A 26,240-nucleotide genomic window follows, 5' to 3' on the forward strand; every position below is an offset into this window, starting at 1 on the left:
AAGTAAGAAAAACGCTGTTTTGTGAAGCTTTGTCTCTTTAAAAATCTCACTAACACTAACACTCTCTGCTGTTATCAAACTGACCATAGATAACTTCACTTCCTTTACTGCACACTTTTTGATAAAATACCATTTTGTTTCTACCAAACTTTTATTAATCTGCTGTTATCAAACTGACCATAGATAACTTCACTTCATTTACTGCACACTTTTTGATAAAATACCATTCTGTTTCTACCGAACTTTTTTCGTTTTAATATAGAAACACTTTTTTTCTCAATTTTTTGGTAAACTATGAAAGATAATTTGCATCACTAAATGAGGAGGCGTTTTGCTGTGATGTGTCTAGGTCGCGACAAATATAGTGAATGGTGTATATTAATTAAATCCTTCTCAGTTACCTTTTATGGTTCAGTCGAGAATGTCTCCCAGGAAAAAAAATTGTTTAGTTATAGTTTTCAATTATTATATTATACATGTTATTAATTTTAAAATATCCTTAATGTTTATGTTTTCAATTTTATTTTCATTAAAATTTTAGCTATTTTGCTGAGGTCGCACAAATTTGATTTTGTTAAAGGGTTTTTAGAATTTTCTTTTGGGTTGGTTAAATATTTTGTATTGCCGAACAACTTGAAGTGAATATAAATCGAACTCGTTGGTGATTGAGAAAATCAAATCTAGAATTTCAATATTTTTAAAGGAGTATAGTAAATGTTTTATTTTTGTTAATATAAAGATGAGAAGTAAAAAATTAAAAACTACGGTCTTCAAAATGTAACACGATCAATATATTTTTCTCAATATACAACATGCCGATTTTTTCTTCCTGAAAAAAAAGTAAAAAATTAAAAACAAGGTCACATGGGTAGTTTACAAGTTTAGAGACACAAACAGAGAATATGTAGGAATGAGATAAAGAGAGACTCATTAAGGAGATTTGTTCGAATTTGTAGCTTAAATTGGAATGTGCTTTTTATTGTTGCCTAGAGAGCGACCTGATTCAAGAGGAATGCACCTAGCCTACGATTCAGAGCTATCAATTGATGTTGCGTGTGATCCAAAGAGACGAGAATATTCTCTTTTCTCTCATTTGTGTCTATCAAGCCCTGGCCAAGAAGGAAATTGAGGTGCGAATGTATGTGCACTATGTACATAATTGGTTGTAACGTTAGTGAGTGTGCCCAGCATCAAGAAACCAGTTATCCACTTCCACTATATTTCTATGGCTGTGAGATGGTGTTGTTGGTTAGCCCATTCTCACTCAATTTGAGAAGGTTCCTCACCAGTTAGCCACCTCAGCTATATTTCTATGTCTGTGAGATGTTGTTGTTGGTTAGCCAATTCTCAATCAATCTGAGCTGGTTCCTCTTGAATAGGTTGAGGAGTGAAATCTCTAAAATTTGTTGTGAGCTTTAGTCCATCACTTGCACTAGAGTGCACCCACACCCTTGGTAGTAGACCACTCCTTAAACAAACTCTAAGCCATCTTACATGGCATTTTGAAGAGGTTGTGAGTGAGATGAACCAAGTAATAGATGGGCGGACCCACTGACAGAGTATAGATGAACCCAGTATCAGATGGGCGGACCCACTCACAGAGTATTGAGAAAGAAGGAGAGACCCATTCCAAGAGTGGTCTTTAGGCACAAAATCTTTCCCCACCAGCGACCAAGGAGCCAACAATATAGCCCAAGTATGATCCACCTAAAATGATGCAACGTATGCACTAGCCTCCAAGGAACATGCTCGTCGCCTCTTGCCAATAAGTCTACCTGTCACGAAACTAGAAGCGAGTAACAAAATAAAAGAAAGCATTGTGAACCATATAACAAGCTTGCCCCATTTGTTACCCCGACCATGTGTTTTCTAGGCAATAGTCTCGTCAAAATGAAACCTCTCAGACTGCTCACGACTAGAAAGAAAACTTTCCTAGAACATGACAAACTTAGATAAGAAATAAGTGAAACAACTGTGAAAATTAGAAGCTCGGGGAAAGGGAAACAACCGCTGATTGCTCGTTGTTTCTACTCATGTTCCCAGGATTGAACCCAACCAAAATGAGGATCATACTGCTAAGTGCTAACCAATTGAATGAGATGAAAGCATAATCAATCTCGCAATGGATGAAATAAATAAAATGCACTTTCCTCCCACAAAATCACAACTCTTCGTCCCCAGCGAGAGCTCGCGTGAGATGGAGCAGAGAGTTGGTTTTATAATAATGTTGAGACCACCAATTAATCCACATATCATTGCAAAACAAGACTGCAAATGAATTATCAAGTTGTTATGAATGTCATATTATAATTTTATTAAGAAGCAAATGAATTATTAAGTTGCTATAAATCTCATATTATAATTTTATTAAGAACATATGCCATACTATAAGTTTATTAGAACCACAAAATAAATATAAATATATATATATATCTATATATATATATATATATATATATATATATATATGTATATGGGAATTATATTGTTTCATTATCACAAAATTATATGTCTTATTTTCTAATTAAATATAATTCAACTAAAACCATATGCAATACTTATATATGTGCATCATTGGAAGTCGTGTTGTTTCATTATCACAAAATTATATGTCTCACGTTCTGATTAAGTATAATTCGACTCGTTGAATGCATGACCTTTTAACACATAATTAGAAGTGTAAAAATATTTTTATTGTTGCATTATAATTTAACTTCTTGTGCATTATTGGAAGTCATGTTGTTTCATTATCACAAAATTATGTCTCACTTTCTGTTTAAATATAATTCTACTCGTTGAATGAATGGATTTTTAACACTTACAATTAAAAGTGTAAATTTTTTTTAATTGTTGCACTATAATTTAACTTGTTGAATGCATATTTTATAGTGTTTATAATTAAAAGTATAAAAGATTCAACTGGTTGAATGTATATTATAGTGTTTAAAAGTATAAAAGATTTTATTGATTGAATGTATATTTTATAGTGTTTATAATCAAAAAAGTATTAATAAAAGTATTGTTTAAAAATATATTTAAAGCAATATTTTTAAATCACATAAGAATGAAACTCACATCGAATATTTTTCAATCATATTGGAATGAAACTTGGTTGTAGTAGTTAGTAATCATTTTTATTTAATTAATCGTGCTTAGTAGTAGTTTATTTATTTTGTGCAAACAAAATATATTTTCTAAAGAATTATTTTTTTTAAGGATAAGATTTTGTTTTCCCTGACGGGGTGTTGATTATTGGGTGTAGAGTGTATTTCAAATGTTGGGCTACAGTTCCCGGCCTCTCTCCCTCTGAATATGAAAATATCTTGGCATAAGCAATTAACATAACATTGGTTGAACTGCCACCCTTCTTGCATGATGAACTTCAGTAACTCGACTTGTGTTAATTTCTTTAGAGCCTTCACTGAGAGCACTATCTCAAAGTTGCCAACTATGTTTCCCATTCTTGACATGTTTGTCTCCTCCCACCTATTTCCTCCTCTCGCCATGACTTTTGATTGTAATTCTCTCTTCCCTAGTTCTCTATCATGTTGTTTCTCCCTAGCTTCTCTCCTACCATCATCAACATAAATTAATGATGGAGGACATACACATGTGATTACAGACTTAGCTTATGTTCTCTTCTTTAGCATGCACTTCATTTTCCCTTCAGCACTAATTGTACTCAATCCTGGCAAGTTTTTTCTTCTGCTAGCGAACATGACACACTAGCATGCTTGCAATCAAAGGGGTGGTGGAGGTTGTGGGAGTATTGGGGCACTTGGGCTGGATTTGGAGTTGAGTCCTTTGCTCATAGTTATTAGATTCCCATTCCTTCAGAAATCCAAGTAGAAATCAATGCAACTAAAGAAGAAGTATGCCACAAATATCATGGTATATAGGAATCCAAGATGGTGGACAACATTGTGACTTGGATCTTGAATATTGGGAATATCAGATGCTGTCAGAAACATTATTTATACTATTTATTTTCATTGGCATGTAAATTTCTATTGGGGAAGGTTTTGTTCAATCAAAGGGATGCTTAGGACAACGCCATGCACAAGTTGGAAGCGTTGAAGATGATGTTGATGGGCATGGAAGGACTTATGGAGTGCCTTGAATTAGGCTCCCCTCCTAGTCCGACAGTGACACCACATTGTAAGGATGCATACCATCCCATAGATCTTAACACATTTTTATCTTCATGATTCATGTTCTTCTCAATAATTTCTTTGTTGAATATATCGAGAATCTTGGTTATTTTTATGGGAGTTCTATACACTGGATTCCCACTCATGGAACAACATCATTATTTTTTAAGCCATTGTTATTAGTTCTTGGAATATATTTTCAAACTCCCAACCATGTTTTTGGTTTTCTTTTGGCTAGCTCCCCACAAAGGGACAACTAATCTTTATGTTTGTAAGGTGCTCCTTTTTGCAACCCATTTTTGGTGTCTGAATGTCAAACAATTATTCTATCTATGGTCCAATTTTCCATGTGGCATCCTAGAGACAATAAGAGCACATGACACTTGTAATTTTATGAATTAACAATAGAAATTTAACTGAGAAAAGAAAGACTTCAAGTTTTCATAATTTTTATTTATTTATTTAAATTTTTTAATGAAACAAATAGAATAGTTTTATCAAAAAGAAGGTTGGGATCCAACCCATAACCATTACATTTCTTCTGAGTTGCCAATATCCTTTGTGGGTTTGGTATTGAGCATGGTGACTCAATCCAAACCCTCAAGCGAGAACTCCATAATACAAAAAATTTATTCCCTTTCCAACTATAGTTTTTCTAAAATACTCCTAAGATCCAAAGACATTTGCTTTTCAGTTCTTACTTCTTATTTATTTGACTTTGGCTAACTTCTTATCTTTCTTGGTGAGACGGTTTTACGCTTTTCCCAACATGAATCCATCGTGTGCTTTCTGGTGGAACTGATTTTCTCTTATGAGAGTGGTCTTTATCATTTTTATCACTTTTTCCATATGTCCTATTAGCCCAAGAAATTGCACTTCTATTCCTGTTTCATGAGAGATCAATGCATGATCCAAAATTTACAAGGTTTTGTTGGGCTTGGTCCTCCTCTATTTCTGAATTTGGTGCATCTTCTATGACATGTGTTTCCTACCTTGTTCTTCCTTTGGTGATTATTATTTGACATGTAATTCCTCTTGATTTCTTTTTAGTTCCACCTTGTAATGGGTCTCTTCTTCCTTGAATATAGTGTAGTGCTCTGTCTGAGCACCCTCCCACCATTTGGGCCTCTGACTATTTGTTCGGACTATTATTATGCAATTGCTTCGGGCAATTCTTGATAACATGCTCTATTTTATAGCACACTTAACATTGAAACGAAAAATTTTCATAGTCAATATTTTGAACCCATACATAATCTCTAGTGGTTAAGTTTCTCTCACTAGGAAAACCTTTATTAAAATCCTTCTCCATGCATATTCGAGCACAGGTCTTGAGGAAATGCTCAATTTCTAAACTACTGCAATAAAATTTCCCTATTGAATTTCCAATAAAAGTTAACAAAGGGAGATTCCAAAGATGCAAGGGAAGCTTCAAGAGGCTTACCCAAGCTAGAGCCGAGGAGACTAAAACAATAACCAACTCAAAAGATGGGGACTAGGGCTGCAAGGAGAGACCAACACTACCCCCAAACTAGGGCCCAAAAGGCCAAATAGTATTCTTATACTCAATATTATTGAAGGAAACAACAATAAAATCTTGAGGCAAAGGGTAAATATTTAGATCATCAAACAATAGAGGTTTCCATGAATCAAAATTCCACTTATAGAGATCAACCAACTATGGCCAAAACCCATTAAACCTACAAACTAAACCTTATTCTGATTTTTATTTTGCACAACTAAAAGCTTTATCCCCATGGGAACATCAACAACATGAGCTTCTTGAACTATTAGGAGAACAAATCTAGCTTTCAATATGTCACTGTAAGAAACCCTAGCTTGAAAACCCTGAAAAGAAGAGGTATCAGAACCACCTGCCATTCCTTCAGGAGTAACTGACTTCTCCTTGGCTTGAGTTGTCTGAACGGAAGAAATTGTAGATCCAATCGCCATTATTTTAGGAGAGACTGATTTCACCGTAGGTTCACAGAAATTCATCATTGAGTGAAGGTCTATGAGAAGATCTGCACAACACAAAGATGAGTAAGAAAAATCCCTAGCCGTGACGGAGACCTGTAGAGCGCAATTTTTTTTTTAATTATTTTAAAAACTAACATTCCTAATTTTTTTGAACTATTTTATTTTTGAAATATAATATCTTAAAGCTACGAATCGTATAAAAAAACCTCAAGTTTAATAATGTAATCGTTCGTATTTAAAAAAATATATCATTCTTCAATTCTTTTAAAACATTTTAAGTGGCAAATCAGAAAAATCAAACCCAATAGTTTAGTAATTACTTAAATTTAAAATGAGAATATCTAGCCGTTTGGGTAGCAACATACATTTTGTCAAGCGTTACTTCTTTAACTGACCCTCTAAGCTCCCCATTTTATGAAAGGAATGGAATAATAAATGAGCAAAATGTTGCTTAGCTTCTGAAATTCTAAAGGTACTTGTAGCAAAGGTCATGTTACTACACTAGTAACCGTCCAATAATTCAACTATGTTTGAAAGTACTTTTTATGCCTTTTAAAGTGATTGGATATTGATTCTGGCGTCTGTCAAATTTGATCCCTAGGCTGTTCAACTTTGGAAGCCTGTGGGTTAAGGGCCCATGATCTTAGCTCTCTCGGCCTTTTATTTGCAGCAACAAACTCACAAACCTATGAATCCCAAAATATTCACCATGTCTGCACTACCAGAACATTGCAGGAATCACATTCATGCGTGAACCCTTCATTCACTTATGCATAACCGCGATGCATAAGAAACTCTCCCAATTTTTGATGCCTTTTATTTGCAGCAACAAACTCACAAACCTATGAATCCCAAAATATTCACCATGTCGGCACTACCAGAACATTGCAGGAATCACATTCATGCGTGAACCCTTCATTCACTTATGCATAACCGCGATGCATAAGAAACTCTCCCAATTTTTGATGGCAACGAATTTCTCAATAGTATTTCAATCCCTACTTGGCTTCATGTCCATGGCAGTCCTCCAATCCAACATCCACTCAACTCGGTGGTAGTCAAAACTCAGACCCACAACACTGATGATTTTGGGACCCATCGGTGATTTTTTCCCAACTACATTCCAGGTTGGTCTGGTTCAAGTATGTTTGGGCTGGGAGGGATGGGCACTATGGCTCCTATCCACCCCTTATCTTTCTCTACAGTTGGCCCATCTACTTTGAGGCCCGACTAAGCCGACTGGACCCCACCTGAGTTGGCGTCGGCTCGTGGCTCTACTCGAGGGTCAAACTATTTTCTTTTCCAGCCGCCTTTGACTTGGTCTCAGTTGTGTCCTCCTTTCTTTATATGCCGACATCCTCGTCCTCCCGGCGACGGTTGTTAGCAACCGTTGGCAACATCCCTTACAGCCATGACGACAACGTCCCTACGAACTCTCCGCACTCTCGTAATTCTCATGGCTCTCGACAAAACATAAGTGTAGAGGATGGACAAAAACCATATGCATAAAAGAGAGCACAAGCAGGTCTGAAATAAACAAGAATGATGCGGTCACTCTAGTTTGACCACCCTCTTACATCGTATTTGAGCCCTCTTGGCCTGATTTTACGTTGTATTGGCTGCCCCTGACATCTTGCATGAAGAAATTAAATACAGCCATAAAGAACGAGAAATCTCTTCCTATCCATAACGCTTTCTACATGTTTATAATTCACTACTATATAAGGGGGTTTTAAAACAATATTTGAGATAATTTTGAGTAAATTGTGTTAATTTGAGACAAAAAAAACTTGTATATTGTTTTAAATATTGTCTTTAAGGGGGTTTCTAAAACATTATTGTCTTAAAAACGTGTTTCTATAAAGACAATATATAACACAAGTATTATTGTCTCTTAGGAGACAATTTCATTTTTGTCTCTCTAATGACAACACTCGAGATTAGAAACAATATGTTTTTAATACTAGCTATTGTCTCTCTAGAGACAATACAAATTTTATTTAAAGATCACTTTTGTCTCTCTAGACACAATATAAAACAATGAATCCAAAAATATCTCACCATTGAAATAAATCAACATAAAAATTATTTAATTAAAAACAAACTGCAAAATCGTTGATTAATTCATGTTAGGGCACAATGGAATCGAACCACCAACCTCCTTCTTGTAAGGTAGCTGCTCGGTAGCGCACTTTAAAGAATTATGTGAAGAGTTATGGCAATCCTTAAAATTACCTTTATAGGCATTGATTAAAAAAAAAAAAAATTCTTAACACATGATTTATAATCTTTATAAAAACTATAATCATGCAGACCCTATTTTTAACTTACTAAAATAACTAAAGGGAGTTACCTGAATGTCACAACTTGTGGAGTCCATTCAATGTATTTCTACAATGCCATATTATTAGCACAAGAATGAATTTGAGCACGAAAGGACCAATAATATCAATCATCCACAAAACCTACTAACAACCTTGTTTCCATATTGCCAACATACTATATGCTGCAGGTGAATGAAATTTTCCTAATCACCCAAGATATTGATTTAAATTGCCAATCTTACATAATAATTGCAACTCAATTTTCAACCCATTTAGAATGAAGTATATGTAGAAAAATAGATCTAACATAGTCCATCTAGACATTGATTTAAAATGCCCATTTCACATAATAATTCAAAGTAAGAAAAGCATTGGCCTAAAGTAAGTGGAAGAGTTGCTAAGGAGACAATGGAAAACCTTCCTAAGAGCCACTAGGGTTCAAATTTGTTAAAATACTTTGTAAAATTTGAAGTCTCATTGAAAAGCATATAAAAATATACTATTAATTTGACAACATAAACTATCATTACAAATTGCACAGATAAATTTGTAGCAGAAATCTAACTCAAAGCGACAAAAAGTGGATATCAACTTGGAATATTAAACCAATATCTCAAAATCAAGGCATCATAAATCAAGAACAACTCAAGAGAACCAATCCTCCCAAAATAACCCATAAAGTAGTGATATTAGCAAGTGGATCTATAGTCAAAGGATGCATGCATTATCATTCATTGGACTCAAAAGGTAACTAGGGCCTCTCAAGCTCGCAAAGAGTCATATATATTGCAAAGGTACAAACATTGTTGAAATATTCATGGAATATTAGTGAAACAAAAAATAATATGGAAAAATCATCAACCCTTCTAAAAGGAGTGCCATTATTGAGAAATATTACTGCAAAAAACATTGCAATGTTTGGGACTCCTCAAATTATAATCTACCATCTCACTAGTATCTCTCAAGCTTCCAGTATCCAAATTGAAATAAATGTGAGTAGAGCGAAAGATATTGTTCATGTCATTCGACAGTTTGGAGGCCAATCACATCCTCAAAACAAACGATACATAGACTCAAATGGCCAATCAAGCAATTCAAGCCACCCATTAATTGATCTGTAATTGGATTTGATAATAAAATTAAGAAAAAGAAAATGAAATATCGCATTGGCCCTAACTTCCCAACAAAGCCCCCAATGATAATTATAAAATTGCCTCCAAATTCTATAGATATATAGAGATTAGATAAAGGAGGAGCATAGAGGAAAGATAATAGGGAGTCAAATATAGATAGTGGGTAGAGAATGAAAGTTTCTATCACATGAGGACACAAACCAAAACAATGATCTTTCTACCAATATTAGGGTACATTACATAGTGTTTCATCTATAATTAACATCTTTAATCTATTTTTATTATCCTTCTCTCAATTTATACTCGAGAGAAAATCAAACCACTAAATGCCCTGTCTACTTATATGATGAGCCCAAAAGAGATACAACTACCCTGTCCTCCAACTCCAAATAAGGAATCTCACCAAATCACAACCTTCTCTATTCACATCCATGTTCTATCTAAACAAGTTGACTATCATCCAAACACTTTTGAAGATAAACAACAAGAGAGCTGGAATGGGTGGGAAGAAAAAAGACTACCAACACCTTGACAACATGGTACACTAAAGAAAGTCAATGTTGTAATAGCCCCTACAAGGGAATTCCCCTTTAAACAATTTCATCACAAGGATACACTTCCAAGTTCCAAGTATCCAAATCAATCAAACCAATCTCTCTCTCATTCTTGGGCAATCAACCCTCTCTCCACCATACTTTGACCATAAATGGGAATGTGAGATCTATTCGAAAGACCAACACTGTGCTTAGCTTGGAAAGCTAACATGAAACATAATACATCCTCCCGATCACTATTAATTACTAAAAACATAGATCCTTATGTTGTTGGACATGATTATTAGCTTGAAATTGTTGCAAACACCAATCCCACATAGCAACAATTGAATTCCTCACTCCAAATAAGTCCAAGCTACAAGAACTTGTTTCCTACACCCCTATGATATAATAGCAGCTCCATTCATGATAAGATTCAATTCACATTTATTATTCACATTTATTTTAGATCACAACATGTTTTTGCAAATATGAATCGAATTCTGTAATTGATTATGCATAATGTTCTGCATGCATATCTTTGTTGCATTCAATGCATCTTACACTCTTAAATTATTTTCCTTCAACTGTGTCTTTGTTTGTGCTCCCACATATCAACAATTATGAACACTATCATATACCCTCCATTCTTACTTTAGACAAATATACATTGAAATGCAATCACCAACATCCATCAACTAGATTCAGATTGCTATAATTCCAATAACAAGGAATTGTTACAAATAGCTACCATTAATTCAACCATGCCAAACCTTACCTGGATAACAACAACTCCACTAGAAATCTTGGTAATTCTTTCATTCAATTTTTCTTTCTTGTAGTCTTGTTTTGTAACCTGCAAAGAAAGTGAGAATGATATCATTGGTGAAAATCCTTAATAAAACAAGTTGATAGGGAAGTTAACTATCAAGTCACATATTATGATATTAAAGAAAGCTTAAGTTATTTAAATTTAATGTCTGTAATTATTGTTTCATGTTCTTTTAGAGGCACATATATTCAAATTATAAACAATGCATCAAAATTGTTGTTTTCCACACTCCTGCCTTGACAACTCACAAGTCAGATTTGAGATTAATACCATCATCATGAATGATATTAATGAGAAGATCCCTCCCCATAAGGTGATGGCCACTTTAAAATATATGGTGGCTATACATAGAAAACAAGACAATAATTTCAAGCCTCCATTTGGATAAACCAACCTATTTCTAAGTTATAGAGAAATAACACACCTCAATCAAGCTTCTAATTTGAAACACTCTTTTCTTAACAACATCCTGAGTGCTCCCATCACCAACTATAATTGTTGAATCCTCGGTAAGTACCACCTTGGAAGTAGTACCCAAAACCTGAATTCCAACTTTATCCAAGGGTAAATGCAACTTCATCCCTGATAATAGCAGCTGCACATAGAAAGAATAAACAAAATAGTATCTACATAATATATTAGAAACTCATGAATATAGAAACAATGGAGAGATTTTATTCTCAATATCTCTCACTCAGTGTGATTTATCCTATTAACATGAAAAGTTGAACTTGTAGAGAAAAACCCATACCAAATAAAGATTGTTTCCATGAAAAATGATATAAGACTACTTATATACACATCGACTTTTGTACTTAAGCTCTTAGTGCATGTAAGTCCTTAATGTAGCTAAACTTGAAAAATACCTTGAGTTAATATAGCAATGTCATCCAAATATTGGCTTTTCCTCTCTCCAAATCTAGGAGCTTTCAAAGTGCTAACCTTCAATGCACCACGGAAGTTGTTCACAACAAGAGTAGCCAAGGCTTCTTGTTCAATTCACTCAACAATTATCAATGTAGGATACCCCCCATGGATGGCCTCTTCCAATATTGTGATAAAGTCTCTTGTAGTTGTCATATTTTTATCAACTAATACATTTCCAAATTCCTGATCAGTGAATTTTAAAAATAAAGTGTAAATAAATAGAAATTTAGCAACCCTCTTCCCATGCTTAGTAGTGGTCATATTTCTTTCTGATCAATATTCTAAATCCAATATTGTGCAAATTCGAGAAATAACAGAAGGTTCATAAGCCAGAAATTTTAAAATTCCGTATTTAACCAACACCAACTCAAATTGAACCAAGAGGATGTACCATGAATATATGATGGATGGAGGCACTTGGGAAAAAATTCCACAACTCAGATGAGAGTTTATTCTAAAAATGTTACACATGATTTCTATCCACTCTCTTTTCATTACAAGGAACACTAACAAATAACAACACAAAAAGAAACAAGAAGCTTTCAATTCAAATCAATTACCTTGCAATTTTCATACTCCATGGACATCTTCTCACTGCCTGTCACAAAGTACACAAAAATATGTCCACGATCAAATTGAATTCCCTCAACGACATATGAATTTTTTTCTACACTTTCCCCTCTACAAGTGTCACAACACCTTTCCTTCCAACTTTACTCACAGCCTCTACTATCATGTTTCCTATTTCATAATTATTCCCAACACTTACTAGTAACATATGCTAATTCACTATCTTGAACCTGGGAATAATGTCGATTATAGGGTCTTAAGTTTTAGCATATACACTCCCTTACAGATAACATCTATCCTAGATGTTTCACAAATAACTCCTCAATGTTCTACCCTGGAGTCTTTAAGAAAATCTAGCTAACATTTTTGAATCAACTATTCCCCTAATGAAAGTGCACCTCAACCATAGACTAAGTCAAGAAGAAACAAGACTAAAAAGAAAAAACTTACTCAAATTATGAGCATTTACCTCCTTTGACAAATTTTTGAGTTCAAAAGAAAAAGTGTTTATTGTCTTGTCAAGGTCTCTAGTAATTTGAATAGGATTTTCTCTAGCTACAACAACCTGAATAGGTTTATCATTCAGATTCTTATTCACAAATCTTAAAAATACCAACAAGCTTTATATGTTGGGTTTTTTACGAACTAGCTCATACCAATTGACAACACGATCACAATATCATCTTCAACAAGGCTATTTTCCAACTCAGATACTATCTTGATCCTACTGAAGCATTGAAAATTGAGAAACAAAAATAAATAAACAACAACCACCATAAGGACCTATAAAAATGAATAAATACTTAATCGAGTAGTAGGGATAAATAAATTACTTTTACACCTTTATATATTAAACCTTGCACAAGTACAACATATGTGGTAGTTCAATCACTAGCTAAATCATTTATGTTTGTTGCATACTATCTTACCAACTTTGCCAAACTATTTTCAACTGGGTCCTTTAATTCAACCTGTCAAAATCATAGTGCAGCATTGAAATGCATTAACTAGACTGGTAATAACAATTTACCTTGGCTCATCAACATATAGCACACAAGTCCTGATTTTCAATTGTTTAAAGCTTGATTCATTACTCTACTATGGCTACTTCATAGACCAGGTAGATCATCAAAGGAGCAATATGTTGTCTATGACCTCTGAGAATTTTTCTTCCAAGGTATAAGATAGTAAGACATTTAGGCAAGGAAAAATAATATAGAATATAAAAAATTTACAACCCACATCTATAATTTACGTCCTTAGCTATTGTCATGCCATCATTGACGATCTTCGGAGAACCATAATTTCTCTCCAAAAAAGAATTTCTGCCCTTCGGTCCAAGGGTGACTCTGACAAGATAGCAAGATTGTTGACACCTGCCTGCAAGACAATTTGAAAATAATTTCTATAGATGCACAATAAAATGCTAGAATATATGTCATACTAAAGCTACATACAAACCACACATTAACATCAAATGTATATGGACAAGAAATATCTACCACAGTAAAGTTTCATGTGAAAGTAACATTCCTTTACATGGAGTTTTTTTCTCTGACCTACAATTTTTTTGTTGTTGATCCATCATGGTTGAAGTACAACTCCTTTGCCATAGATCTTGGGTTGACTACTTGATCTGTGCTATGTAATATTATGGTCTGCCTTCTGCTTAAGAAATTAAAGGAGATGGGTCAAAAAGCAACAAGAGAAGAGAATTGCCTAGCATTTTTGTCATATGTTGCACCCAACTTCCTCTCCTTTCCAATGTTACCTAGGGAGACAAAAGTGGCAACTGCTGTCATACTACCCATAACATAGGCCATCTTCCCTTATTTTGAATAGAGAATTACAATATCTTCATATTAGCTATTATTTCACAAACATGAATGCCAAAGTAACAATAAGCACCTGTAACTAATACACTAAATATCTAGTGAGGCTTTTGGAAAACTTTGTAGCATCACAACAGACACAACCTAAGATAAATCCATCCACCATCCTCATCTTAAATAAGACAGGCTTTTATGCTTGCACTCTTGTTTCGCAAAAATAGAGAAAAGGTGGCTAAATTAATACTATAATAGAACAATATGAATCGAGTTCTGATATGCACCCCAAGGTTGCCAAGCTAAAGTGTAGTCACCAAGCTTTAGGTTTCATAATTTTTAATTTCAATATTTTACCTCTAGTGTCCATGTTTTAAATTGCATCCAATTGGCCATTTAGATTTAATTCATCACTATTATACATAAACAATCCTTTATACGCAAGAACCATATATTGAAGGATATTCCCACCTCACTCAGATTGTAAATAACTCTAGATAAAAAATGTATCACTACTAGAAACTAAAAATTCATTTCTAAGTTATTGCATGAAAGTTTCTTATAAATCGGAAACAACTTTAAGGAAATTTCATTAGGCCATACTCAAAATTTTCTATAAGAAGAGATCAAATTAGATGTTGAACGAATAGTTCTGGTGGAATAAAACTAGCTTACATGCTAATGAAAGAGCACTCCCACTTCTGAACCTATGGAAAGGACCCCATCCTAAAATAAAGAACAATGAGAGTTAATCATTGACACTATTGTACCAGAAGACCCGTGAGGTCTCAGCAATGGGAATGACGATTCAGGAAATGTAAGCATCTCAAATCCAAGATATTTTGGACTATTAAAGTGGACATTTAGGCAAGTGGGTGACTCCAATCCATAAATCATGTTTGTGTCGATTTATTTGGATAATGATTATAATATGCTTTTATAGAAATTTTGTAATAACACCAAGGAGATAAAATGCTACTTCTCAATGACTTTGAATCCTAAATAAATTCATAATTTCAAGAATTACATAGTTTTAAATATTATGTACTGCAAACAATGGGAATGTCCAGCCTATGCCCCAGTTTCCAAGTAAGGAAAATCCTTTTTTTTATAAATAATAGCAGAGATGATGAAATACGAAGTTGAAACAAAGATGATGAAATGTAGAGTTGGATGAGAGATCATATTTACTAAGTCACCATATGTCATGGAAGTCTCTGACACTAAGGAAATTTATTTGGCCAAAAGTAGTCAAATGCCAATAATCAAGTGAAACCTTCTTCTAGAAAGGCTTGCAAAATTTTCATACAACATTTAGCATTAGCAGGGCACCCCTGTTGTTATCGGGAAAACTAGTGTCCATTCAGAGTTGTTAGTCCCACTAAGATGGGCAGCTATCTTGGAAACAAATAGATTAAAGTTACTTGTGTTTTCCTTTATGAGAGATAGATGAGAGAGAAGTAGAGAGCACCAACCTCAGTCTTTTGCTAGTCTCCTTGCTTGTTTCCTCTCTCCTTTGATAGAGCTTTCGCCACTCCTTTCTCGCTTTTCTCGCTTCAAAGAACACCTGTAGAGTCAAGGCAACAAAATACCATCAAAGCATAGAGATCTATAAGCATAAATAATGTACGATCAGATGTACATTAACCATATAAATGCATACACAAACAATATTCAGAGATATACAAGCATATGGAGGAAAACTCAAATAGCTTTATTGATAGAAGTAGGAGAAGAGAGGATTACAACCAGGCTGTCTGATCCAGCATCATCCTCCCAGCATGAAAGCCCTCTTCAACTCATACAAAGCAAGATCACCCAATAATGTCTTCAAAGAGAAACCAGCAACACTTCCTTGCAAATTACAAAATTCCAACCTTTAGATCTCTAGGATGAGGGATCCATATATAGATGTTTACAGGAGAGTGAGGCAGCTTCTGGGATTTTGATTAGTGTCATTTCACTAATAGTTCTTGGTTCCACTTGGAGATTTTAGATCTCTTACTCATCCCTGGGCAAATTCAGAGAGGCAAGTGTCATATGAGTAGTTTCTAGAAGATTCTCTGGTTTTCCACCTAGCAAACTGCTTTTTCCATTTGTCTGCTCTCGCTCATCACACCCCAGAGAAAAGTTTTTCCAGTATGCATCACACCCCCCTGTGTGTAATAGGTGAGATGCATCGCACCCTATGCATGGAGCAGTCCGTATGGTCCTGTTTTGACCATTTCGGAGTAGTTTTTCATGGAGAACTTCTGGTAGATGATGTAATCAGTTGACCTTGTTCCTTTAGGGTATGAAAAAAAACTTTTAGGGATTTAGAAGCCCTTGGTTTATGGACATATGTGATTAGGGTTGCACTGCCAAAATATGTCTATAACAATTGCCCCCTAAAGCATGAGGTTGTAAATCTTTTGATGTCGGGTGAAATGCTTTATAATGAGGATCTAAGGTTTTTCGAACTGGAAGGTGACCTGTAATAAGATACAATAAAATACATTATCTTCATAATATTTTCATGATCTAGCTAAGGCAAGAATTCCCATGCTCAGCTTTATAAATTCATATTCATGTACATAAGACAGACAATCGTCTGTTTGGCAGACTGATGATTCTAGTAGAGCTATCATCCTTTAGTTTGGATGATTATCTGTGTAGTTGTGATGTCCATTTGATGTCTTTATTTTCCTGAATATATTGTAGCCCGGATGGATGAAACTAGATCCAGGGTCTTCAAACTCGTTCAATCCTCACCCGAAGTACAAGTTGATCCATGTGAAAATATGTTCTGATGTTGAACATGGAAATACATCGCCTGATTACTAGCCAATGATGTAAGTTGTTAACAGGGACGAGAGGAATCACCAATAATGATGATGATCCTCAAGGTACTACAGTAAAATTCACGTGGTGTGAGTACATGAGCTGATGTCGAACACCACGTAAAATCTTTCGGTCGAAGGCCATTGATGTAAACCTGTCGCCGGAAGTGAGAAACTTGCCATTGAGGCATGCAAGCTTCAAAGTACTGAAAGGGTTGTTCCTAAGTTGACTTCTTGGATAATGAGCTGATGTCAACAAGAAGTGACCCGTCGTAGGAGGGCCTTAATGAATCCCACATCTACGACATGGAATGGAGCAAATGATTTTGTGGAGGTGAAAAAGATTTGATGATATAAGGTTTAGGGTGGCAGTCATGAAAAATGGAGTGAAGGTATTGCAGTGGATGAGGCATTAGCTAGGTTGGTGAATTCTCTGAGCGACTTCTCTTGAACATACCGGCAACACTGAAATGGATTGGTAGTGTTAACCCCAAGGTGGATGGTACAGTGGACCAATGGTGATATGGCCGGTGAATGGAATAACCCAACCCTACTCAATCATGGTGACGGAGTGAAAGTGTCATGTTCAAGAGCGACCTGCTACCAATGAAGCTATTCATGTTTTCTTCCATTTTTGCCCAGTCATTGCTGACTAATACCTCTTTATTTATGTCAAGCTTGAGGAGGATAACATATGCTTGTTCTATAATTTTCCCTTCGGGAAAACCCGTCACTATCTTTTAACGAGCCTAGCGATAGTGAAACTCGCTGTTGTTTGCATGGACAAGTTTGTCGCTATTGTTTTAACGAATTTAATGACAAATATAACTCGGTCCTTTTCAATTTTAGAGAGTCTAAAAAGGGATGGAAAGGAAACTCTAGTGGTCCTTTTTCATAATGTAATCCCTTAAGTCCGAAAAAGTATAAAATAATATGAAAGGGATGACATTTTTCGATAGTTTTAACGAGCCAAACAAGACAAGCACTCGATCGTTTTGTGTAATAATCCCTCAAGTCCAAAAATATTAAAATATAGAGGAGGGATGGCACTTCCGATCGCTTTAACGAGCTGGAGAGGCCAAGTGCTTGGAAATATTTTCATATTTTACGAGTCAGATGAAAAGAGCTTAAAGGAGACTCGTTTCTTGAGGAACGAGTGATGTTTTTGGATAGCAACTAGTTCCAGGTATGGTTTGGAACTTTTCAATCATGGCAGTGTAAAGAAGGTGGCTAATAGAATCACTTGTCACAGTTGTTCCTAAAAAGGGTAAACAATCAAATGTAGGCATATGATCGACTAAAAAAGAGTGGAGGTGATGGTAAGAACACAATCAAGGTTCAAAAGCTGATAATTATGTGATCGCAAAGATTATTTATTGAAGCTGGGGTTCATTTTTTAATGAGCTTAAATTCTATGGGAACACTTGCTCATCGCTAGGTTTATTTTTTAGCGAGCTTGAACTTCGCGTAAAACTGCTCATGCCTAGGTTTATTTTTTAACAAGCTTGAACTTCGCGTAAAACGACTCGTGCCAGTAGTATAATAAGGATGTCTCATTGATAGGTTAATTTTTTAGGGAGCTTGCACCATTCAAAACTTTTCTCTGGAGCCTTTCATTATGCAAGTTAGGAACGACCAACCTATGAGTTTAAAGGGTTAAGAGCCTATGAACTAAGAAAATAAATGGTCGATTTTCACTTGCATGCAAAAATGTTTGCATGCCCCCAGGTATAAAATAGAATTTCCAGGTCACCATATGGAAGTTCTTACATTAGTAAGATTGTTCCATCTACGTCGTAGACCAAAAACTTCCTTCGCAATGTCCATCGAAATGAACAAAGGTGACTGTTGTCAGTGCCAATCACATAACCTTTGACGGGGGAATCCTTTTCCAGTCTGATCCATTTTCCTAAACGGACAAGATTATCAAGCTAGTCATATTCCTACGTGGAAACCTACTTTATATCCGGGGTTTTCCTACCGAAGCAGACCAGGGCACATGCCTCCTAGGTTTTAGTCACAATCGCCGAATCACTTGTGATCATCAGGTGGACGGACTAGAGATTGATGAGACATTCCTTGTGCAAAAAGACCAGTTAGGGATGGCATTTGACTAATAGTTGTGTTTGAACCAGGGAATGAAAGCTAGTCAACTAGGTGGACCACTCTACCTTCATGCGGAAAACACATTACTCGAAAGAGCGAGGAAACAATAGCTCCCACGCTATAAATGTAGTCACGCCCAAGGAGTAGATTGTAATCTAGAGGTCCTTAGACTACCATCACATTTAGATGAATGGTTTTCCTTCTCAAAGTTATAGGCAAATTCGGAAGGATCCCTAATGGTCGACTGGTTCTTTTGTTGAAGCCTGTCAGATTTCGAATCTCAGGCAGAAGCGATGGCGAACCAAGTGCTTTCCAAGCTGTTGAGAAAAAGATACTCACAGAAGCCTCTTCATCTATGATAGTACCAACCATGATCATTCTGTAAGCTTGTACTATGATTCTGGATGGTACATTAGATGGTAGGCGGGGTCTGCCTAGTAGATTCCAATCAAAGGAAACAACTAGATTGCTCGGAGGGGACCAAATAAACAACTAAATAAATCTCTGACGAACTTCCTTCCTACAGTAAAGGAATGGGTAGATTGCCCCCATGTTCATCGAAGTCTGTGTTTACGAAAAGAACTTGAATGGTGTCATTCTCATTCTCTTTGGTGATAGTATCATTTGAAGGTGGACCCTTTGAAGACAAGATTGGGTCGACTACCGTCTCGACCTGTTGACTTTGGTCCGGTGTGGACTCAGGGGGTTTATCTTCAATGATATGTGCTTCGACCGACAACAATGGTGTGTTAGTCAGATTTTCAACTAGCGATGGACTCGGCAAGAGTTTCTTGTATCTAGGAGGAAGTCGCTGCGGTGATACAAGACGGTTATCCAAGAATCTTTTAGCTTCATCTAAGAAAGGAAAATGGTGGAGGATGTGATCACCTTCACACAGTCTACAAGGAAATTTAGATTTTCCTTTCTTTCCATTGGCTTCGTTTTCACTAGTTGATGGTGTGCTCTCAACATGATCGTTAGAGGTTGAAGACACCAGATTATGCAAGCAGGGGGACCAATCCCTCAGGATCCGTGGGATGTAGGGACAATCTCGATGATAGTGGTATCCCTTGCAAATGACACATGGATACTTAGGTTTGGAAGGTGTAGTGTGTGGATTTTTGCCAGATGATGCACGACTGCCCCCTTTCGTGGTTGGATTCTTCTTCTTCTTCTCCTTCCCTTTCTTCTTCTTTTTAGTCACTTGCTTTTTAGCATTACTAGCTTCACCAAGCAAAGAGGAAGAAGGAGAGGGAGAAACAAATGAATTAGAAGGTGGGGGAATAACTTCATCTAATTGCTAATTGGACTGCTGAGGAATTGCAGTGTTTCAAACGACAGAGGTCGAGAAAAGCCATATAGGTAGGCCAATTGTGAGTCCTGTAAGGGATAATGTGGCCATGTGTGGAGCACCAACATCCGCCCAAGAGGAGAAGGGACTAGGATTTCCCCTTGGGGGAAATCCTTGATTGGCAAACTCTATTTCTCAACCTAAAGACCGATTAAAATAATTTTTATGATGCTTTGACACAACTTGCTTTTTCAATTTTTAAGAGTCGAGAAAAAGCTAAAGATGACTCTAGTCACCTTCGATTTTTACTGAGCCTGAAGTGACAAGTGCTCAGATGGACCTTTTCTTTTAGGGAGTTTGAAAAGGAACAAAAGTGACTACTCTGGAAATCCAGACAGAGGGATTACCAAACCAATCACAAAACTACAGAATACTTTTTACAGTACGGCAGTCAATCTTCCCAAATGCTGTGTTCAGTGCATTGCAATCGATAGGGCGGCGGACACAGCTTCCTAAGGATAAAGGATGTAGCCTATTGTGGTCTCCCAATATATACTCGACGATACGTGGGGGCACAAGTCCGTACTGGCACTTGTTGTCTCAAAGAGGAGGAATCAACCAACCTATGATGAAAGCGATAGTTACCAGGCTTTACAACGCCGAAATACGTGTCCAGCCTAGATTTCTAAATGTTGTGCATTAGGTTCCAAAGCGTTTTTATGTTCATTGAAGTTTATTTTACAGTTGATCTTTCTTAAGAAGTTTGCCTTTAAGGTTCACCATGTGATGTAGATAAAAAATTCCTAAATATGCAATCAAAGATGATAAACAGTCGTTTATTTTCTTTTTGCAATGAAAATCCTAGCTACTAAGGAAAGAGAAATGAAATTCTTTCAACATAGAGCAGAGAGCACACACTAGATGCACTTTTCCTAAATCAACTTCAGCATGTAGTCTTAATGCAAATGCTCATGCATGTATTGTTTTTTAGTTTCCTTAATGTGAGAATGACAAAAAGAAAACAAAGTATATATTTGAACTATCTTTTTCCAAAGCGACAGTACTAACAATTTTCTTTTCAAAAAATGAAAGTAAGGTCAAGATGACACTTTGTGATTTTGAATTTAAACTGCTTTCGACACTTGAAATACTATTAATTCAAATCAAATACAATGGCAAAAGTGTAATCGACTATCTAAAAGAGGAATGCTTTGTGACACTCTTTTTCTTGACTAAAAACGACACTTGCGACACTTTCAAATCAAAAGACGACAATTCGATTAAGCTACTATTTGCAAAGGAGAACTGTAAATGATGAAAAATACATAAAAAAACATTCACAATTCCTTCTGATGGAGGCTGAATAATGCAGAGGAAGATGGTTTCAACAGAGATATACTGATCATAGACAGCAAAACTATTGAATAAAGCTGAAGACAATGAAGAAAAAACCAAAATCTGGAGGCAGAAATAGTCTTAGTCAATCATCGCACCTGTAACACAGGGAAACATGGATGCATCTCACTTGCAACACATGGGAGGTGCGATGCATCCAGGTTGCCAAGATGAGATAGTGCGATGGACCATGGATGAGACTGTACTTGGTTTTCACTTACAGTTTTCAGCTAAGTTCAGGGTTTAAGCTTAGCTAATGATAGTCAGTAAACACAAAGTATAGGTGATGATCTAATGAGGTTATTTGAGCTACCACCAGGGCACTTAGGATGTTTGCAAGCTATATGTTTAGTTCATAAACCAACCCGGAGATTGACTAAAGCAACATTAATATACTTTGCAGTTGCATAGAAAAAGCAGCTAGAAGGCTAGCTAGCTTGACTTCAAGCTCTGTCTGTGGTTTATAAAGAAAACATCAGTAACAAAACAAACAAACTATTCGTTCCCTAGTGGAGTCGCCATTTTGTTATCAGGAAAACTAGAGTCCATTTCGAGTTGCTAGTACCACTAAGACGGGTAGCTATCTTAGAAACAAATAGATTAAAGTTACTTGTGTTTTCCTTTATGAGAGATAGATGAGAGAGAAGCAGAGAGCACCAACCTCAATCTTTCACTAGTCTCCTTGCTTGTTTCCTCTCTCATTTGATAGAGATTTTGCCACTCTTTTCTCACTTGTCTAGCTTCGAAGAACACCTATAGAGTCAAGGTAGCAAAATACCATCAAGGCATAGAGATCTATAACCATAAATAATGTAGGATCAGATGTACATTAACCATATAAATGCATACACAAACAAGATTCAGAGATATAAAAGCATATGGAGGAAAACTCAAATAGCTTTATTGATAGAAGTAGTAGAAGAGAGGATTACAACTAGGCTGTCTGATCCAACATCATCCTCCCAACATGAAAGCCCTGTTCACCTCATACAAAGCAAGATCACCCAACAATGTCTTCAAAGAGAAACCAACAACACTTCCTTGCAAATTACAAAATTCCAGCCTTTGGATCTCTAGGATGAGGGATCCATATATAGATGTTTACAGGAGAGTGAGTCAGCTTTTGGGATTTTGATTAGTGTCATTTCACTGATAGTTCTTGGTTCCACTTGGAGATTTTAGATCTCTTACTCATCTCTGGGCGAATTCAGAGAGGCAAGTGTCATATGAGCAGTTTCTAGAAGATTCTCTGGGTTTCCACCTAGCAAAATGATTTTAACATTTGTTTGCTCTCTCTCATCGCACCCCACAGAAGGGTTTTCCAGTATGCATCGCACCCTATGCATGTAGAAGTCTGTATGGTCCTGTTTTGACCATTTTTGAGTAGTTTTTCATGGAGAACTTCTGGGAGATGTTGTAATCAGCTGACCTTGTTCCTTTAGGGTATGAAACAACACCTTTAGGGGTTCAAAAGCCCTTGGTTTATGGACATATGTGATTGGGGTTGCAGTTCCCAAATATGTCTATAACACTTGTATCCGCCAAACACAATAGAATTGTAAGTGGTTGTTTAGAAAATCAAATGGGTGAGTGAGACTAGAGAATTTCATTTATGGGGTCTTATAGACCTTTGTGCATCCCAAAAGTAGAGAAAATTTGACTGCACATCCAAAGATGCACAAAATATGAAGAAGCGTTTGACAGGTCATTTGTAGGTAGCGATGTTATCATAAATTGGAACTCGAAAGAGAGATGAGAATGAAATAAGAAATAGGGACAGAGGATTTTGGGCATAATAACTATTATCCCACTCCACTTGATTATTCATGTACTACTATAGTGTCAATATGGGAACTGGGATGAGAACAAGGATGGGATAAGAAATGGGTATTCTGGTAGTCAGTGTAGTGTTAGTGAATTTAATTGTAAGAAAAAAGAATGTGATGATTTCAAATTCGTCGAGACCTCCTAAGGGAAGGTGATAATGTGAGTGTCTGTTGGTCATGGAGATATTTGAATCAAGTAAAAAAAAAGTCTCTCGCAAAACTTGGATCCGTTATAGATTTGAGATATGAGTCTTCCCATAAGTGGAGAGGGAAAATATACCCAAGATCCTACAAAGCATAAAACCCCAAAACACACATAGATACCAAGAAAAAATAGATATGGCCTTGAAAAACCCACTTACCTTCTTTTGCAACTCTTTCCTTCATCACCTTGATATCTTTACCGCTAAATTGAATCCTCTAGATTCCCTCACTAGCCCACACATAGGTGTTCTTCTCTTCCTCCTCAGTAAGTTAATTTCTCATATGAGGACCCATTTTCATAATATTTCCCTGACCCTTCCTCTATTTAGGTGCAATTTTCGGAGCCTTACACGATCCACCCCATTCGTAATATCACCCAGTGTAGCTTAAGCTACAATCCCCACTCTCCCATTCTTAGAATAAGAAAATGATCTAGAGACTCCACCCTTAGTATTATTATCCACCTTGTGAGGGTAGATGGAGGTTTCTAGTCCAAAATTTGGAGGCCTCACCTTGTTCGTGATGGTGGCTAGAGCTTTCCGATCGGATAAATTAGGTTGTTGCGCCTTGAGGCCACCAGATTTAGGGACAATTGTTTTGTCTGCAATAACCATCAAATAGTTTATTTACATTATCATTGAAGGTGGTGGAAGGAATAAGAGACACCCATTGGGGTTCTGTTTTGTATTTCCTTACCTCCTTTTATCTCGATGTTTTCCTTCTAGAGGGCAGCAAGATGTTGCATTCTAACCAACATTTTTGGTGGAAGGATCCAATATAGTGATTAAGGCTCCAATTGGTGTGTCTGATTTTCCATTACCAGTATTTATACGAAACTTTCCACCCTGTTGAGCATTAATAATTGAATTTTCTAGTAGAAGTCCACTACCCATTTGAGCCAACCCACCACCATCTTCCATGAGCTAAAATTTACACCCTATTGGGCGTGGGATCCCCCCAAGGCAATTTTTAGGGCTTAAAGCCCAAGTTTTGACTAAGTCCGATGTACAGACTCCGCAATTTGTGGGCGCGGAGTGCAAAGTTGTAATTAAGTCATAGGGTTGTCCGCCCTTACTTTTGTAATGTAATGTTGGCTTGAGAATTCTACCCATGGTCTGCAGACCATGGGATTTTATAAATAGAGTGAGGCTCTAAGTGTAAAAAGATATCAGAGAAGTTAAGAGAAGATCTAATGATGAAGCATTGAGTCTAAGTGTAAGGTCAAGTCTTTGGGTAGTAGAGTAGGAGAAGGCTCTATAGCTGAGTGCGCAGAGGTCTAGTAGTCCATAGCTAAGTGCATGGACCCCTGAAGTTGAGTGCATAGGGCAGGTTGAGTCTATAACCAATTGAAGAATTAATAAAGAGAAGTTTTACATTTTTTTTGTGTATCCTTTCTTATTTTATGCATTGAAGTATATTGGGTATGAATTACAAGTTTACTATTTATTTGTTGCGCAAACTTATATGAATGCATTGAATAAGTGAATATAATATAAAGTATATGTTTACGTGAAGATAACTAATTGTTATAAGAACATAAGTAAGATTCGCTGTGTAACTTGTAGAAATAGTGTAGATCACTACTTTAGCAGTGCAAAGGTTCCTCACCCCTAGTTAGGGCTACGCGAAGGCGAATATAGCAGAGCATGAAGGCCTCGCAGGTTAGGAGAGTGTGTGATGTGACCTATGCGAAGGTATTCACAGTTAGACTAAATCAACTCTTCATACATCTCAAGGGTGTAGAAAATTGGTTCCAGCATCCCCCCCATAATGCTTCAGGTGAGACCTCAGTCCACGCTCCACAGGCTGTTGCTGAAAGGGCCAGTGGTACAGGGATTTGGTTGGCTAAATAACTCCAATCCTAGGTTAGGCCACCTCAAGCCAACAAATGGGTCCATTGTCAGGACTAGAATCTGAATATAGATGTCTGATGTCGTATCATTATAATCCAACTAAGAAAGAAATTGAAGGTTGGTTAAACGAGAGAATTCATGAGATTGAAGTGTAGGATAACAAGAATCTGCGACTGAAAAAAGAAGAGTCGTTAGACTACTACCTGTACACAAAGATCCATGAAATTTTCTTCGCATCTTTCCCTACTGAGATGTATGCGTGGATCGCAAAGCTAGCAGATAGCCAAGGATGGTGGAAACTCAAAAATCCTATTATGTGGACCCCAAAGTTGGTGTGCAGATTGGAAGCATGAGAGGATAAGATAGTGCACGTTGTTGATCACTGGATCGATTAGATTATAGGAGGATTCATTATTGAGTTCGCAGTAGATACTTCTATTAGCTATAGCAAGGCTGAGTGATGCTTTCTC

The 26,240-nt window shown here is 36.3% G+C and overlaps 1 pseudogene; it reads right to left on the minus strand.

The window, feature by feature from the left end:
* Positions 1–10,591: 10,591 nt before the first annotated feature.
* LOC149170851 (chaperonin 60 subunit beta 1, chloroplastic-like) lies at positions 10,592–24,837 on the minus strand (annotated as a pseudogene).
* Positions 24,838–26,240: the final 1,403 nt, after the last annotated feature.

Source organism: Pinus tabuliformis, chromosome 4_2, assembly GCF_031772625.1.
Source record: "Pinus tabuliformis cultivar Carrire ecotype Pingquan chromosome 4_2, CPIR1, whole genome shotgun sequence".
In the NCBI taxonomy this organism is placed as follows: Eukaryota; Viridiplantae; Streptophyta; class Pinopsida; order Pinales; family Pinaceae; genus Pinus; species Pinus tabuliformis.